This window comes from Ceratotherium simum, chromosome 21, assembly GCF_057802395.1.
Source record: "Ceratotherium simum simum isolate JZ-2026a chromosome 21, ASM5780239v1, whole genome shotgun sequence".
NCBI classification, from domain to species: Eukaryota; Metazoa; Chordata; class Mammalia; order Perissodactyla; family Rhinocerotidae; genus Ceratotherium; species Ceratotherium simum.
The window spans coordinates 4,237,989-4,252,356 of NC_141920.1; positions in this window are offsets into that span (position 1 = coordinate 4,237,989).

Genomic DNA, 14,368 nt, shown 5'->3' on the forward strand with positions numbered 1-14,368 from the left:
TTGTATATATTTCAGTGAAGAGCAAAGAACATGGTAACGTCTAGGTTAAACCACTCTGCATGGGCCGTAGTCTCCTCATGTGTAAAATTGTTGTGGTAAAAAGAACCAGACACACAGGATTGTTTTGAAGATTAGATGCGGAAACTCAAGCAAAGGACAGAGCATAATTCCTGGCACAGCGTAAGGACACCATGGATATTATCCTCCAGGGAGTGGCACCACTGCTATCCCCTGACATCACATCATCCCGTGACGTGGTGAGGACCCCGCACTGTGGCAAACTCTGGGTGAAGAGAAGAGAGCTGAGAGAGAAATGGCTGGGTGGGCACATCCTGCGTCAGCCCCGGTGCTGGGTCACCTCTGTCTACACTTCAGTAGGTGTCCCATTTCACTCATCTTTCTCACCACTTCTTTTTTTTTTTTTAATTTTATTTATTTATTTTTTCCCCCCAAAGATAGTTGTACATCATAGTTGCATATCCTTCTAGTTGCTGTATGTGGGACGCAGCCCCAGCATGGCAGGAGAAGCGGTGCGTCGGTGCGTGCCCGGGATCCGAACCCAGGCCGCCAGCAGCAGAGCGCGCGCACTTAACTGCTAAGCCACGGGGCCGGCCCCTCTCACCATTTCTAATTCCTGTGCTGTTGCTTTATTTTATGTTCCTGCACAGGCCCTCATGATGCATGTTAGAAGAAGGTGGGGATAAAAATAAATTAGAATTACAGTGAAAGTCAAGAAGAATAAAGTATTCCCCATGTTGACGGTCTCATTCATTCAGTCGATCGCTCCACCCACTCACGCGCCCCACAGGTGTGTACTGAGCACCAACCGTGTGTGGGGTGAGGAGCTGGGGACGCAGCAGTGAACACAAGAGACACAGTTCTGCCCTCATGGAGCTCGCAGCCCCACTGGGCAGGCAGACAATCAAATAGTCACTCAAATCAAGAGAAAGCAAAGAGAGAAATGCACACTTTTTTTTGAGAGCATCAAGCAAAGCAATCTGACCTCAGGAGGCTTCTTTGAGTGAAGGACACTTGAGCTGAGGCCTGAAGATGAGAAGACCGACAAGAGAACCAAAAGTGCGTTGCTGCCTGCTCCTTTGTAGCACTGGGTGTACACCACTGTACGCTATCCCGTGACCTGTAGGTCCATCCACCAGTTGATGGATTGTTTCCACGGTCTCAAAAGTGTTTATAATTTTATAGGTTACCCATTTTAAGGTGAGCATGACCATCTTGTGTGGTTTTCTACAGCCCGAGCAGAAACGGATCTCCTTGGCGTTGGGTATTTTTAAAGGCTGCCTGGCTAACTGTAAAGTCCAGGCAAGGCGGGGAATGGTACCCAAATTGAACAGGGAAGTAACCGTGATAATATTAACAAAATACAAACAGGAGTGGTTTGGCTGCTGTGCGATAGTACTGTTTTGCCTCACAGGCAAGTGTCGATCCGGGAGGCAATCGTGTCTCCCTGGTGAATGCCGTGAGATCGCAGCCCCACTTCTCCAGCTTCTGGGTCTATCGCTCCTGTTGGAAGAGACTCTCCAGGTGCCCTGCAGAGGTGGGGCATCTAGAATGAAGGGATTTAGTGCATTGCCTAAATGTCTTTGAATTATTTTGCTTTATCTTTCAAACTCATGGAAACTTCCTGTTTTAGCTTCCATAACCTAGATATGTTTGTGATGAGTAAAGGGATGATATTTTTAATTTCCTTGTTTTTTAAAGTTATTTTATTTTATTTTACTTTTTTTGTAAGGAAGATTAGCCCTGAGCTAATATCCGATGCCAGTCCTCCTCTTTTTGTTGAGGAAGATTGGCCCTGAGCTACCATCTGTGCCCATCTTCCTCTACTTTATATGGGACGCCACCAAAGCATGGCTTGACAAGAGGTGCATCAGTGCGAGCCTGGGATCCGAACTTGCGAACCCCAAGACACTGCATCAGAGCGCGCACACTTAATCGTTATGCCACTGGGCCGGCCCCGTAATTTCCTAATTGGAAGGTATAAGGAACATCAGGTGTGTCTTTTCACTGCACACAGTTCCAGCACATGGACAGGGACCCCTGAGGGTGAGAGACCCCAGCCTGAGAGGCCTGGGCTCAGAGCCAATGTGCAGCCCTCCTGCCGAGGGCACATGCCCAGGCCTGGAGTTGGTGGGTGTGCACAGCGTCATCCCGTCTGTTTCACGTCCTGACCCAGTCCCCATTTCTGTCCTGCTCTTATTCGCTCGTCATTGAGACTCTCTGAAACCCTCCCTGAGACAAGAGGGCGTATGAATAAATAGGCAACAAAGGTGATCTGACTAAATATGAGCTCCCACTTCTCCGGTGGCTATTGTGTGCCAGGTCTGTGCGAGGCACTTGTCACACTCTCTGCCATGTAATCCTGCAAAGTAGGTACGCTCATTAGACAGAGGACGCTGTGGCCAGGAAGTTTAATTAATTTACAAATGGTCACGCAGCTGCCCCTGTGTCATTGATCCAGCATTGTTCTGACCCCGGGTCACATCATATTTGGGGCAAAGGTTTGGAGGGTAATTACTCTCATCTCATGTGCACTGGGAAAATAACCGACTTATAGGTTTTTCTACCACTCTCTTAGGGAGCCACCTCACCACAAGGAGAAATAAACCCAATTATTCAACGATAAGTGTGTTCCTGGATAGAGACACAGGCTTCAGTGGCCTGTTCTAATGGTGACCCACACCCCTGACCTGCACACTGCAGAGGCTGTGGCTGGGCACCAGAACAGCCAGGACTGTTGCATGGACCAAAGGGAAGACGATGATCAAATAACAAGTAATGATAATATTAATGAGCATAAGAATAGCAGACACGGAGAAGTTACATTTCTCAGAAAAACTTTTTTCTTTTATTCGATGGACATAGTAAAACTTGTCTCAAGAATACCTGATAAAGGAGTCTTCTGGTAGGGGTTGAATTGTGTTCCCCCCCAAGTTCATACGTTGAAGTCCTAAAACCCCAGTACCTCAGAATGTGAGCTTATTTGGAAATAGGATCATTGCTGAGATGAGGTCATACTAGAGTAGGTTGGGCCCTTTATTTAATAAGACTAGTGTCCTTTAAAAAGCGGAAATTTGGACACGGCCCACACAGAGGGGGGATGATATGGAGATGCATGGGGAACGCCATGAAATATGAAGACCCACCAACAAGCCAGGAATGCCTGAGGCTCCCAGAATCCAGGAGAGAGGCTGGAACAGATCCTTCTCATGCCCTCAGAAGGAACCACCCCTGCTGACACCTTGGTCTCGGGACTTCTGGCTCCAGAACCATGAGATAATGCATTTCTGTTATTCTGAGCCACCCAGTTTGTGGTCCTTTGTTACGGCAGCCCTAGCAATGCAGTCCATCTGTGGACCCACGGCAGTGTGCAAAGAATTCTAGAAGAAAATTCCCAACAAATCATGTATTTAAAGAAAAATTCATATCAGTGTTAAGTTTTAAATTCTTACCAAACATATAAAAAAATTATCCTCAAAATCCCAATGGAAAGATATTTTTCACAATTTAATACTTTTGATTCTTAAATGCAGGTTTTTAACCCTGGGGTCTCCAGATCTGTCCTGAGGGTTTTGATTTTTATTTTCATTTGAGAGTGAAGTTTTTTAGGTTTGAGGGGCACAAGTGCCACTCTGTGGGGTCCTCTAAGATGGTTTAGAGCTGGAGAAGCAACTCAGGTTGGTGGCCGAGAAGATGGATTCCGGGACCAGGTGGCCTGGCTTCCAGTCTCAGCCCCCTCACTGAGCGGCTTACCCAACCTTTCTACGCCTCAGTTATCCCATCTGGAAACAGGGCTAGGAACAGTAGTTTACCTCATAGTGCGCTGGTGAGGATTAAATGTGTTGATATATGTGTGGTTGGCTGAGTAATGCCCCCTCGAAATACACCCACGTCCTAATCCTGGGAACCTGTGAGTGTGACCACAGGAAAAAGCATCTTTGTAGACATGAGTAAGTTAAGGATCTTGAGATGAGGAGATGATCCGGGTGGACCCTCAAGGCAGCAACATGTATCGTTTTAAGAGGGAGGCGGAGGGAGATTTGACACAGAGGAGAAGATGATCTGAAGACAAGGCAGAGAGACTTGAAGACGCTGGCCTTGAAGGTTGGAGTTGTGGACGGGGCCACAGGCCAAGGAATGCTGCAGCCACCAGGAACCAGGAGGGTCAGGGAACGGATTCTGCCCTGGGGCCTCCAGAGGGGGTGCAGCCCTGCCGACACCATGATTTCAGACTTCAGCTCCAGAACTGTGAGACGATAATTTTCTGTTGTTTTAAGCCACCTGGTTTGTAGTAATTTGTTATGGTGGCTGCAGGAATTATACCACTTGAAGAGGCTTTAGTGCAGGGTTTCTCGATCTTGACAATATTGACATTGGGGTTACTCTCTGTGGTGAGGTGTCCTGTGCACTGTAGGGCATTTAGCAGCACCCCTGCCTCTACCGAGTAGATGCCAGTAGGATGCACCCCTTTGATGTGACAACCAGAAATGTCTCCTGATGTTGCCAAATGTCCCCAGGGGGCAGAACTGCCCCTGTTTGAGAACCACAGAGCTAGGACGGTGCCTGGCACTTGGTGAGCACTTGGGATGACCACTGGGTATTATTTTCATCATCACTGTCCCTCCTCCTGGCAGAGCTGAAGGCTGCTCTTTCCCACAAAGACTCCCTGGGTCAGAGGAGACCTCAGGGTCCCACCTGTGAGGACATGGTTGGGGGGACATGGTGGTGGGGACATGGTGGTGGGGGAGAAGGAGAGAGACTGAATGCTCTGAAAGCAAACACCAATTCCTAGGGAATCCTTCTGTTTTCCTAAGAAAAATGCATTCGAATTGAGTATTCTACAGGATGTTACAACTGCATTGGTGCTCATATGAAAAGAATTTCTTTAAATCCTTGAAAGAAATTCCCACCCGGGGCACTGAAGGGTGGCACAGGGGAGGATGATGGTGGGGCCAGGCCTGTCACCACATGGGGGGCTTTACAGACCCATAGCATGTGCCTTGGTCTTTGAGTCTCAGCTCCCTTGGGGGACAATGGGGACACAGGGCTGCTGTGTGAGTAGAAGGAGGTAATTCCCAAATAGTGGCAGGAACACAGTAAGTCCTTCCACAAGGGTCAGCTGATATCATCGGCACTGAGGAAAATGCACTATTTTCACCCAAACTCTAAACGACAGGACCAAATGCTCAGGGAAGTGGGAAACCCCTCTTTGAGAAATTAGAGTCTAGTTAGCAACGCTCACAGGCTGAGAAGGTGTGAGCTCAGGCTAGAGCGGGATGAAGGGGGTTTGCGCGTCTCAGTCCAGAGAGAATTGAGCCCCCTCCTCTAAACGCGTCATGCAGGAACGGGCAGAGGCTGTCTGTGTGTGCACAGAGGGCTCCCGGCCTACACACTCACTTGCTGGACTCGGAGGGACAGAAGGACCAGGGTCCCTGCAGCTGGCCCAGCCCAGTCAGTGAACAGGGGTGCAGAGAGCTCTCCTAGGAGTGCCCCAGGCTCCTCTCCACCTCCTGGCTCACGCCCCTCAGGCCCAGTCTGCGTCAAGGGTAACATCCTTCCGGGAGCATGTAGGCTGTTGGGGTTCAAGGTCTTAGCCAGAGGGTGATCTTTTTAAATCTCCTTTTGTGTCCCTCATCTCTGTGCCTCAACCCATAAAGTGTGGGTGGGGTGCCCCATTTCTGCACCTTAGAGCCACCTACAGTGGTTGTATCGGGGGGATGGTCACATGCCAGTGGAATGACTGAGTGCGTGGCCTGTTAGGTTGGATGGTCGGTTCATCCAGTTGGCTGATATAGCCCCACCCCTAACCCAGGACCCAGGCTGAGGAGGTGCCCACATGTGAATGTTGGGGGTCTGAAGAGGAGGCAAAGAACATGTCATTGCAAGAAGCTAGAGGAACATTCAGAGTTGGGTTTGAAGTGAGGAGGAGTCAGTGTTTGGTTGGAACTGGACAGAGGAGGGAAAGTATTTGAGAGAGAAAGCAGGAAGCAGAGATGGAGAACTGCGCTGTGGTCCTCAGGACAAGACCAGTCTGCCCCTGTGGTCCCTGGTATGTCCTCATGGTCCCCAGTCTGTCCCTGTGGTTCCCATCTGCCCCATGGTGCCCATGACAGGGATACCTCAGGACCGTGCTCACTTTGGTTTTCATCCAGATCTCCAGGGGGAATAAAACAAGTTACCCTGACTTAACACGAGAGCTTACAACACCACTTTCTGAACCTCTGCGTGGGGAGACAGTAGCCCTGAATTAGACCCTGCCTGGTTCAAGTTTCAGTTCGTGGATGACCACATCTGGACTGGCAAATGATTCACCTTGTGAGGGTGAGGCATGGCGAATGGGTCCTTCTCACAACGCATGTGGCCCCTGGTAACAGCTGCCGGGCGCGCAATGTTGACCATAAGATGCTTCCTTCTGGCTCAGAGGGAAGGCGGTGATGCTGGCTGTCCACTCCAGGTGGTGGAGCAGTTCTTTCACACTCTTGGGTCTAGGGCAGTGGCTCGATACATTAGGACCACCTGAGACTGTGAATCACTCCATGCTTGGCCCCACTCTGTCTGCTTAAGTCAGGCTCTCAGGGTGTAAAACTTAGCACCAATATGTTCTCAAATCCATCCCATGGGAGACTGACAAGCAGCCAGGCTGCAGAACACTGGCAGGAGGACAGCCCCTCTGGCACAAGAAACCACAGAACCCCAGAATCACAGAAGCGTGGAAACGGGAGGGAGGAAGCAGGGCTCCAAACTGACTTGAGACCAAGGAGGGGGTGGGGGGGAATAACAGCAACAATCCTAATGTCAAAAAACATCCAGAACAGTCAAGCTACCGCATAGCTGCCTTGCATCCGCGAGCGCTGTGAACTGTGGAGGTGATTGTTTCTAAAGGCTGCTGGGCAAAGCTTGACTGATTTTCCCATCAAAGTCCTCCTGAGTCGGACAACTAGACCTCACCAGCTTCCCTGCTGAGTTCTGGAGTAACAGAACGAAAGCCTTCAGTTTCCTTCATTTTTTCCCATGAGCTCTAAAATTAATGGAAATTTCATGTTTTACTTCCTAATAAGGGCATGTTTCTTTGGGTATAAAATAATGGCATTTTTTTAATCTTCCAAGTTTCAAGTTAGAAGATGCACCAGGTTTGTCCTGGGGTTTTATATCACCCCAGCCTGACGCCAAGTGACCTGAGGGTAAGGGGACCCTCGTGTGAAAAGCACAGGCTCAAAGCCCACCCCCCTCTGGCAGGGACCCACGAAGGGAGGAGGGAGGGTGATTGATGCTCCTGCCCCCCTGGTCACCTGGGTCCTCACCTTCGAGTTCATTCCTGTTGCTTCACTTTCTTGCTCATCCCACCTTTCGAATTTACATCCATGGTACGCATCCAGACCCCGCTCTGAGTGGAGAGGGGAGAGAAACAAATATAACAACGGTGGTTTGATTAAAACAGCTCCCACTTATGAAGGGCTTCTCATTGGCTCTCCCGCTGAGCCCACCCAGCACTCACTGGGGGTGTCCATCCCCATTTGAGAGAGGACCCCGACATCAGAGAGGTTAACTCGTTTACGTGAGATCGTGTGGCTGGTGGAGGTGCACTGATCTGGACACCTTTGCCAGCAGGTCAGACAGGGACCAGCGTAGAAATGTGAGTCCATGGTGTAGGTGGGGCGGGAAACAGGCTCCATCTACAGGGGCACACAATGGAGAACGGTGGGCTTCCTTCAGGCCCACTGGGTAGATGGGGTGTGATTGATTAGTGATCTCTGACAAGAGCAGGTGAGGGGGGAGTGGCTGCACTTCCACTTTTATTATCGACTCTGCTCTAAATAGACTCATGCTGTCCAATCAACCGGAAAGAGGGAGTGGCCAGGCCAAAGAGTTTGAGTCAGCAATATCAACCTTGACTAGGGACACCGTGTTTATTTTTCCTGAGCAATAGTTTTGCTTTATCCTGAAGGATACTGTCAGTCACGCGTCGCAGTGTTTCTCAAACTGGTGACTGCAGACCCAAGAGATGTGTGCATGTACTCCAGGGGGCAGTTTCATGATATGCTTTGTAATTTTCTGGTTTCTTTTCGGTAGTAATCTTTTAACAGCTTTTTTTTTTTAAAACAAGTTGAAAGATAAATCTGTTCTGTTGAATTGTTCATTTACAATTGAAGGGCATTTTCCATCCTCTAAAACTTGAGATTCTTAAATCAGTAGATTTTAGCCTGGGGTCCTGAGATATGTTTAAGGCTCTTTGCAACTTCTTTTCCTCTAAAAGAAAATTTGCTCAAGTTTCAGAAATATCAACGGAACTGATCAAATTACACCATAATGGCTGAGAGAAAACTGACAGTTTTGCATTTCTGTGTTCTCCATTAAGGTGTCCCAGAGGCACAGGAACACCTTCCCCCCACTTCCTGCTAGGAGGTCTGGATGGAAGGAAGGAGCCTGACACAATGATACAAATTCACAAATTTTTGATATTTCTTCAAAATGCATTCAAAGTTTGTATTCCACTACACAACTCAACTGCATTTATTTAAATGGAAAATTTGTTTTTTATAAGACTTCATATAAAATAAGTTCTCAATAAAATCAAGGCAGTAGAGTATATATTAGTTGAGAGCACTGGTCTGGGAGATGCACGTCAGGGGTTAAATCCTGGCTCTGCTTTTCATTAGTTCTATTGTTAAAGCCATAAGAAGGGCCTTTAACTTCATTGTGCCTCAGTCTACCCACATCAGTAACATCAGGGTAATAGTTGCATCTATATCACAGGACCATTGTTAGGATTAAAAGACATAATCCATAGAATCAAGCTAGACAGAGTAAACACTGTGTAGAACTGTTAGTGAGTCTGTTAACTGCGCAAAGGTCATGATCTCCTTGCTGCAAGACAAAAGCCAATCGTTAAGAGGCAAGATGGTGGCAGAGAAAGGGCATTTATTGAGTGATAAACTAGCAAATCAGAAGATAGTGGACTAGTGTCCTAAAGAACCAGCTTAAGGGGGGGGGGCACAGAATCTTGAAGCAGTTATATAGGCCAGTGGGTTATAGGGGAGAGGGTTAGGACAATGGGTTATAGGGGAGAGGGTTAGGAATGTTGACCCTCTGGTGTTACAGACTGGGAGTCGCCACATCAATGATCTTTCAGTTGTCATTGATGATGGCTAGCAACATAGACTCTCTGTTCAGGGGTCATCACATTCCTAAGGAACTCAAAAGAACAAAGTTATCATCTTATCGCAGCTGGGAGGTACATACACAAGCAGGGATCATAAAATCTACAGAGCAGGTAGGTCTCCTGGAGGGTGCAGACCCAGCTGCGTTAGTTAGTCAGAGGTCATTCAAAGTTACAATAGGGCTTCTTTTCTACAATATGGCTTCCCTTATGTCAACCTTGTGTTGAGCCAGTAACAATTCCCGTATTCTCGGGAGATGCACCGTATCATCCGACAGCTTCCCCAGCCCTCGGCATGTGGCCAGTGCTCCTTGCAGGACAAACCCCAGTTTGATAAGAATGAGTTTAGAAAGAAATCAGCGGTCCCTTCTGGCAAGTATGTATTTCTCATTCCTGGCGTCAGTTGATGGTACTGTCCATTTCTCCCCTTTGCCTCATTTCTAATGGTCTTTATCACCCATTTCTAATTTTTGTTTTTTTGCTATATTTTATATTTCTATATGACCATTTAAGCCAGCTTTAAATGGCTTACCTTTATTGATGGTCTATCTGGCACTCGGCTAGATGTGTTCCATTCATTCCATTGCATCTTCAAGACAATAGTCTTAGGTAGAAATTATTGCCCATATTTTACAGCAGCGATCCGTGTGCCCAAAGAGTTTATGTAAGCTGCCCTCAACCATATGACTAATAAGCACTAGAGGTGAAAAACAGAGTGGAGAAAAAAATCCATTAATTCATGTATTCACATAAGAAACAAAACAACATGACACAGATAAGAGGGAGAGAAAGAGACAAAGAGAGAGAGCACAAACATCCAACATCAGGAAAGAAAAATAGAACATTTTTGTCATACAGACATTGAGAAGGTGAGAGACCCGGAATAGCCAAAGCAATTCTGAGAAAAAAGATCAAAGCTGGAGGTATCACGCTCCCTGATTTCTAAATATACTACAAAGCTATAATAATCAAAACAGCAGGGTACTGGCAGAGAAACACACACACAGATCAATGGATCAGAATTGAACTCAGAAATAAACCCACACATTTATGGATGTGTGTAATTTTCAACAAAGAAGCCAAGAACATACAATGGAGAGAAAAAAGTCTCTTCAATAAATGGTGCTGGGAAAACTGGACAGCTACATGCACAAGAATGAGAGTAGACCATTATCTTACATCACACACAAAAATTAACTCAAGAGGGATTAAAGACATGAATGTAAGACCTGAAACCAGAAAACTCCTAGAAGAAAACATAGGCAGTGTGCTCTTTGACATCGGTCTTAGCAGTATCTTTTTGAATACCATGTCTCACCAGGCAAGGGAAACAAAAGAAAAAGTAAACAAATGGGACTACATGAGACTAAAAAGCTTCTCCACAGCAAAGGAAACCATGAACAAAACGGAAAGACAACCTAACAATTGAGAGAAAATGTTTGCAAATCATATATCCAATAAGGGGTTAATATCCAAAATATATAAGGAACTCATACAACTCAACAACAAAAAAACAAATGACCTGATCAAAAAATGGGCAGAGGATATGAACAGACATTTGTCCAAAGAAGATACACAGACGGCCGAAAGGCACATGAAATGATGTGCAACATCACTAGTTATTAGGGAAGTACAAATCAAAACTACAATGAGATATCACCTCACACCCATCAGAATGGCTATTATTAACAACACAAGAAATAACAAGCGTTGGAGAGAAAGTGGAGAAAAGGGAGCCCTCATATACTGCTGGTGGGAATGTAAACTGGTACAGCCACTAAAGAAAACAGTATAGAGATTTCTCAAAAAATTAAGAATAGAACTACCATGTGATCCAGCTATTCCATCTCTGGGTATTTATCCAAAGAACACAAAAACGCTCATTCGAAAAGATACATGCACCCCAATGTTCATTGCAGCATTATTCACAATAGCCAAGACTTTGAAGCAACCTAAGTGCCAATCAGTGGATGAATGGATAAAGAAGATGTGGTATATATACACAATGGAATACTCAACCATAAAAAAGGATGACATCTTGCCATTTGTGACAACACGGATGGACCTTGAGGGTATTATGCTCACTGAAATAAGTCAGACAGAGAAATACAACTACCATATGACTTCAGTTGTGTGTAAGATAAACAAACAAACACATAAATATGGAGAACAGATTGGTGGTTAACAGAGGGAAAGGGAGTAGGGGGAGGGTGAAAGGGGTAAAGGGGCACATTTGTTCGGTGAAAGATGGAAACTAGACTTTTGGTGGTGAACACGACGTAGTCTCTACAGAAGTCAAAATATAATGATGTACACCTGAAATTTATATAATGTTATAAACCAATGTGACCGCAATAGAAAAAAATTTAAAAAAGAAGAAGATGAGAGGATAATATGAAAACCGCTGTGCCAAGAAGATTGAAAATTCTGATAATGGGCAAATTTTAAAAAATAGCCACACGTTATTAAAACTGACACAAGAAGAACCAAAAATCTGAATAACTCTACAACCTTTCTAGAAAGAAAATCCCAGGCCCAGGTGGTTTCATTAATGAAATTTACCAAACTAATAAAGAGGAAATAATGCCAATATTGCATAGACTTCTGGAGAGAATTAAAAAGAATTATTTGCCATCTTGTTTTATGTAGCCAGTATAACATTTATACTAAACCTGACATGGCCTTAAGGATGGGCCAATCTCACTTGGAAACAAAAATGCAAAAACTCCAAATAAAATATTAGCAACCTGAATCCAGTGATACACGAACAGGAGACTGTATCACGCTGAGCAGAAAAAGTTAACACAGCGGCGGAAACTGCTGTCCTTGAAAAGCCCTGCTTCAAGGTGCCCTGGGCCGGCACGTGGGAGCTTGGGTTTCGGGAGGGTTCTCACCGTTAACTGACAGTGGCTCTCTGCACCGACACTATTCATACAAACAATGTGGTCTATGCTGAGCACCTGCCTTCCCTCTGGGAGTCTGCAATTTGGCCTTTGCTGGACAGAGGGTGCCTGCCTGACCAGCCTCCAGCGAAAACCCTGGGCGCCGAGTCTCCAGCAAGCTTCCCCGGCTGGCAGCACTTCACACTCGTCGTCACCACTCGTTGCTGGAGCCGAGCGTGTCCTGTGTGACTCCACCGGGAGAGACCCTTGGATGCTCGTGCCTGCTTCCCCAGACTTCACCCCATGCGTCTTTTCCCTTTGCCAGCTCTGCTCTGAGTCCTTTCGCTGTAATACATCATAGCTGTGAGGACGACGACATTCTGAGTCCTCCTAGCAATCTTGGGGGTGGTCTTGGGGACCCCCACACACACCCAAGTTGGTTTTATTCCAGAAATGCAAGGCTGGCTCACCGTCTGAAAATCAAGAGTGGAATTCCCCTCATCTTCAGGATAAAAATCATACGCTTCTTTCAATAAAGCAGAAAAAGTTTTTGATAAAAGTCAAAATCTAGTCACCCTAAAATTCCTTAGAAAATTAAGAATAGAAAGAAATCTTTGTCTGACGAAAAGTATCACAAACAATAACAACAACAACAAAGACCACCACGCAGCAAACGTCACACTGCAGCATGGAATGTGGACAGCCTTTCTTTGATGTGGGGCGTGAGCCGAGGATGCCCACCTCATCACCACTTCTGTTCAACGCTGTCCTGGGGATTCTGGCCAGTGGACAAAGATGGGATATGAAGTATAATATAAGAATTGGAAAGGTGGAAACAAAGGCCATGTTCTCAGACCACATGATCGTTGGCAAGCTGACTCCACCACATGGAAATGCCATGAACAGTGAAGTCAATCAGGAAGAAGAACAATGAGGCAGTGGCCTTGCTGTACTGGACCTCCAGACTAATGATAAAGCTCCAGTAATTCATACAGTAGGGTATCGAGAGGAGGAGAAGTAACTGGGTCTATGAAAGAGAAGAGAGGATCAGAAACAGACCCCCATATTTACGGATATATGACTTACGATAAAAATGATACTGCAAAGCAGCATGTAATGACATCCTTTTTAATAAATTGTGCTGCATCCGTTAGATATCCAACGTAAAAAATAAATAAGAATCTCCACCACTACTTCATACGATACGCAAAGATCAATTCCAGCAAAAATGTGTGAACAGTGCACCAAGAGACACGGTACATAAGAGAAAACAAAGCTTCTAAAAGATCATAAAAGAGACTTTCTTCATGATCTTGAAGTAGGAAAAGTTTTCTAAAATCAGGACACAAAAAGCACTAACAGAAGAAGAAAAAGACTGATAAACTCTTCTGCATGAATTAGGAACTTTTGATCATTAGAAAGCACCATTAAGAGATTAAAATGTCAAGTGAGGGAAGGTATTTGTGCGCATGTAAGTGGTAAAGGGCTTGCACATAAAATATATCGTAACTGCTACAAATCACTAATTTTCAGAAACCAGACAATCAAAAAAAAGAGAAGATGGGGGCTTTGCTAGATGCTTGATCAGGTAATTTACAAAAGAAGATATCCAAAGAGCCATTAAACTTATGTAAATATACTTAACTTTATTAGTAATCAGGGAAATACAAATAAAAACCAGAATGAGACAAACATCACACACCCACCAGGAAGGTTAAAACTGACAACACTGACCAGGATGTGGAACAACTGGAACGCTCACACCGGCGTGAGGGAGAGCAGACGGGGACAACCTCTTTAGAAAACTGGCTTCATCCACCAAAGGTGAAGAGACCTGTCACCCTGGATCCTGCAGTCCCGTCCCAAGGCGTGTGCCCAATAGACACTCACACATGTGCCCGAGAGACAGGCTCCTTCCTGCTCACATCAGTGTTAGTCATAATAGCCCAAATCTACCAACAACCCTGATTTCCTTCAATAGGAGAATGGACAGATAAGTGCATATACTCATACAATGGAAACATGCAAAAATGAAAATGAATAAACGAGTGCAGGTGGTCAACGAATTATAGCCTGAGGCCGGTTTTTGTATAGCCTTTGAGCTAAGAATGGTCTCTACATGTGTAAAGAGTTATAAAAACAAAGCAAAGAAGACTGTGCAACCGAGATAGTATGTGGCTGGCAAAGCATTCACTCTCTGGCCCTCTACGAAAAGAGTTAGCCCACCCCTGAACTAGAACGACAGGCACACCGTGAACGAAATTCTCAGTTATAATGTTGAGTGGATATATCATATTTCATCCTATTTACA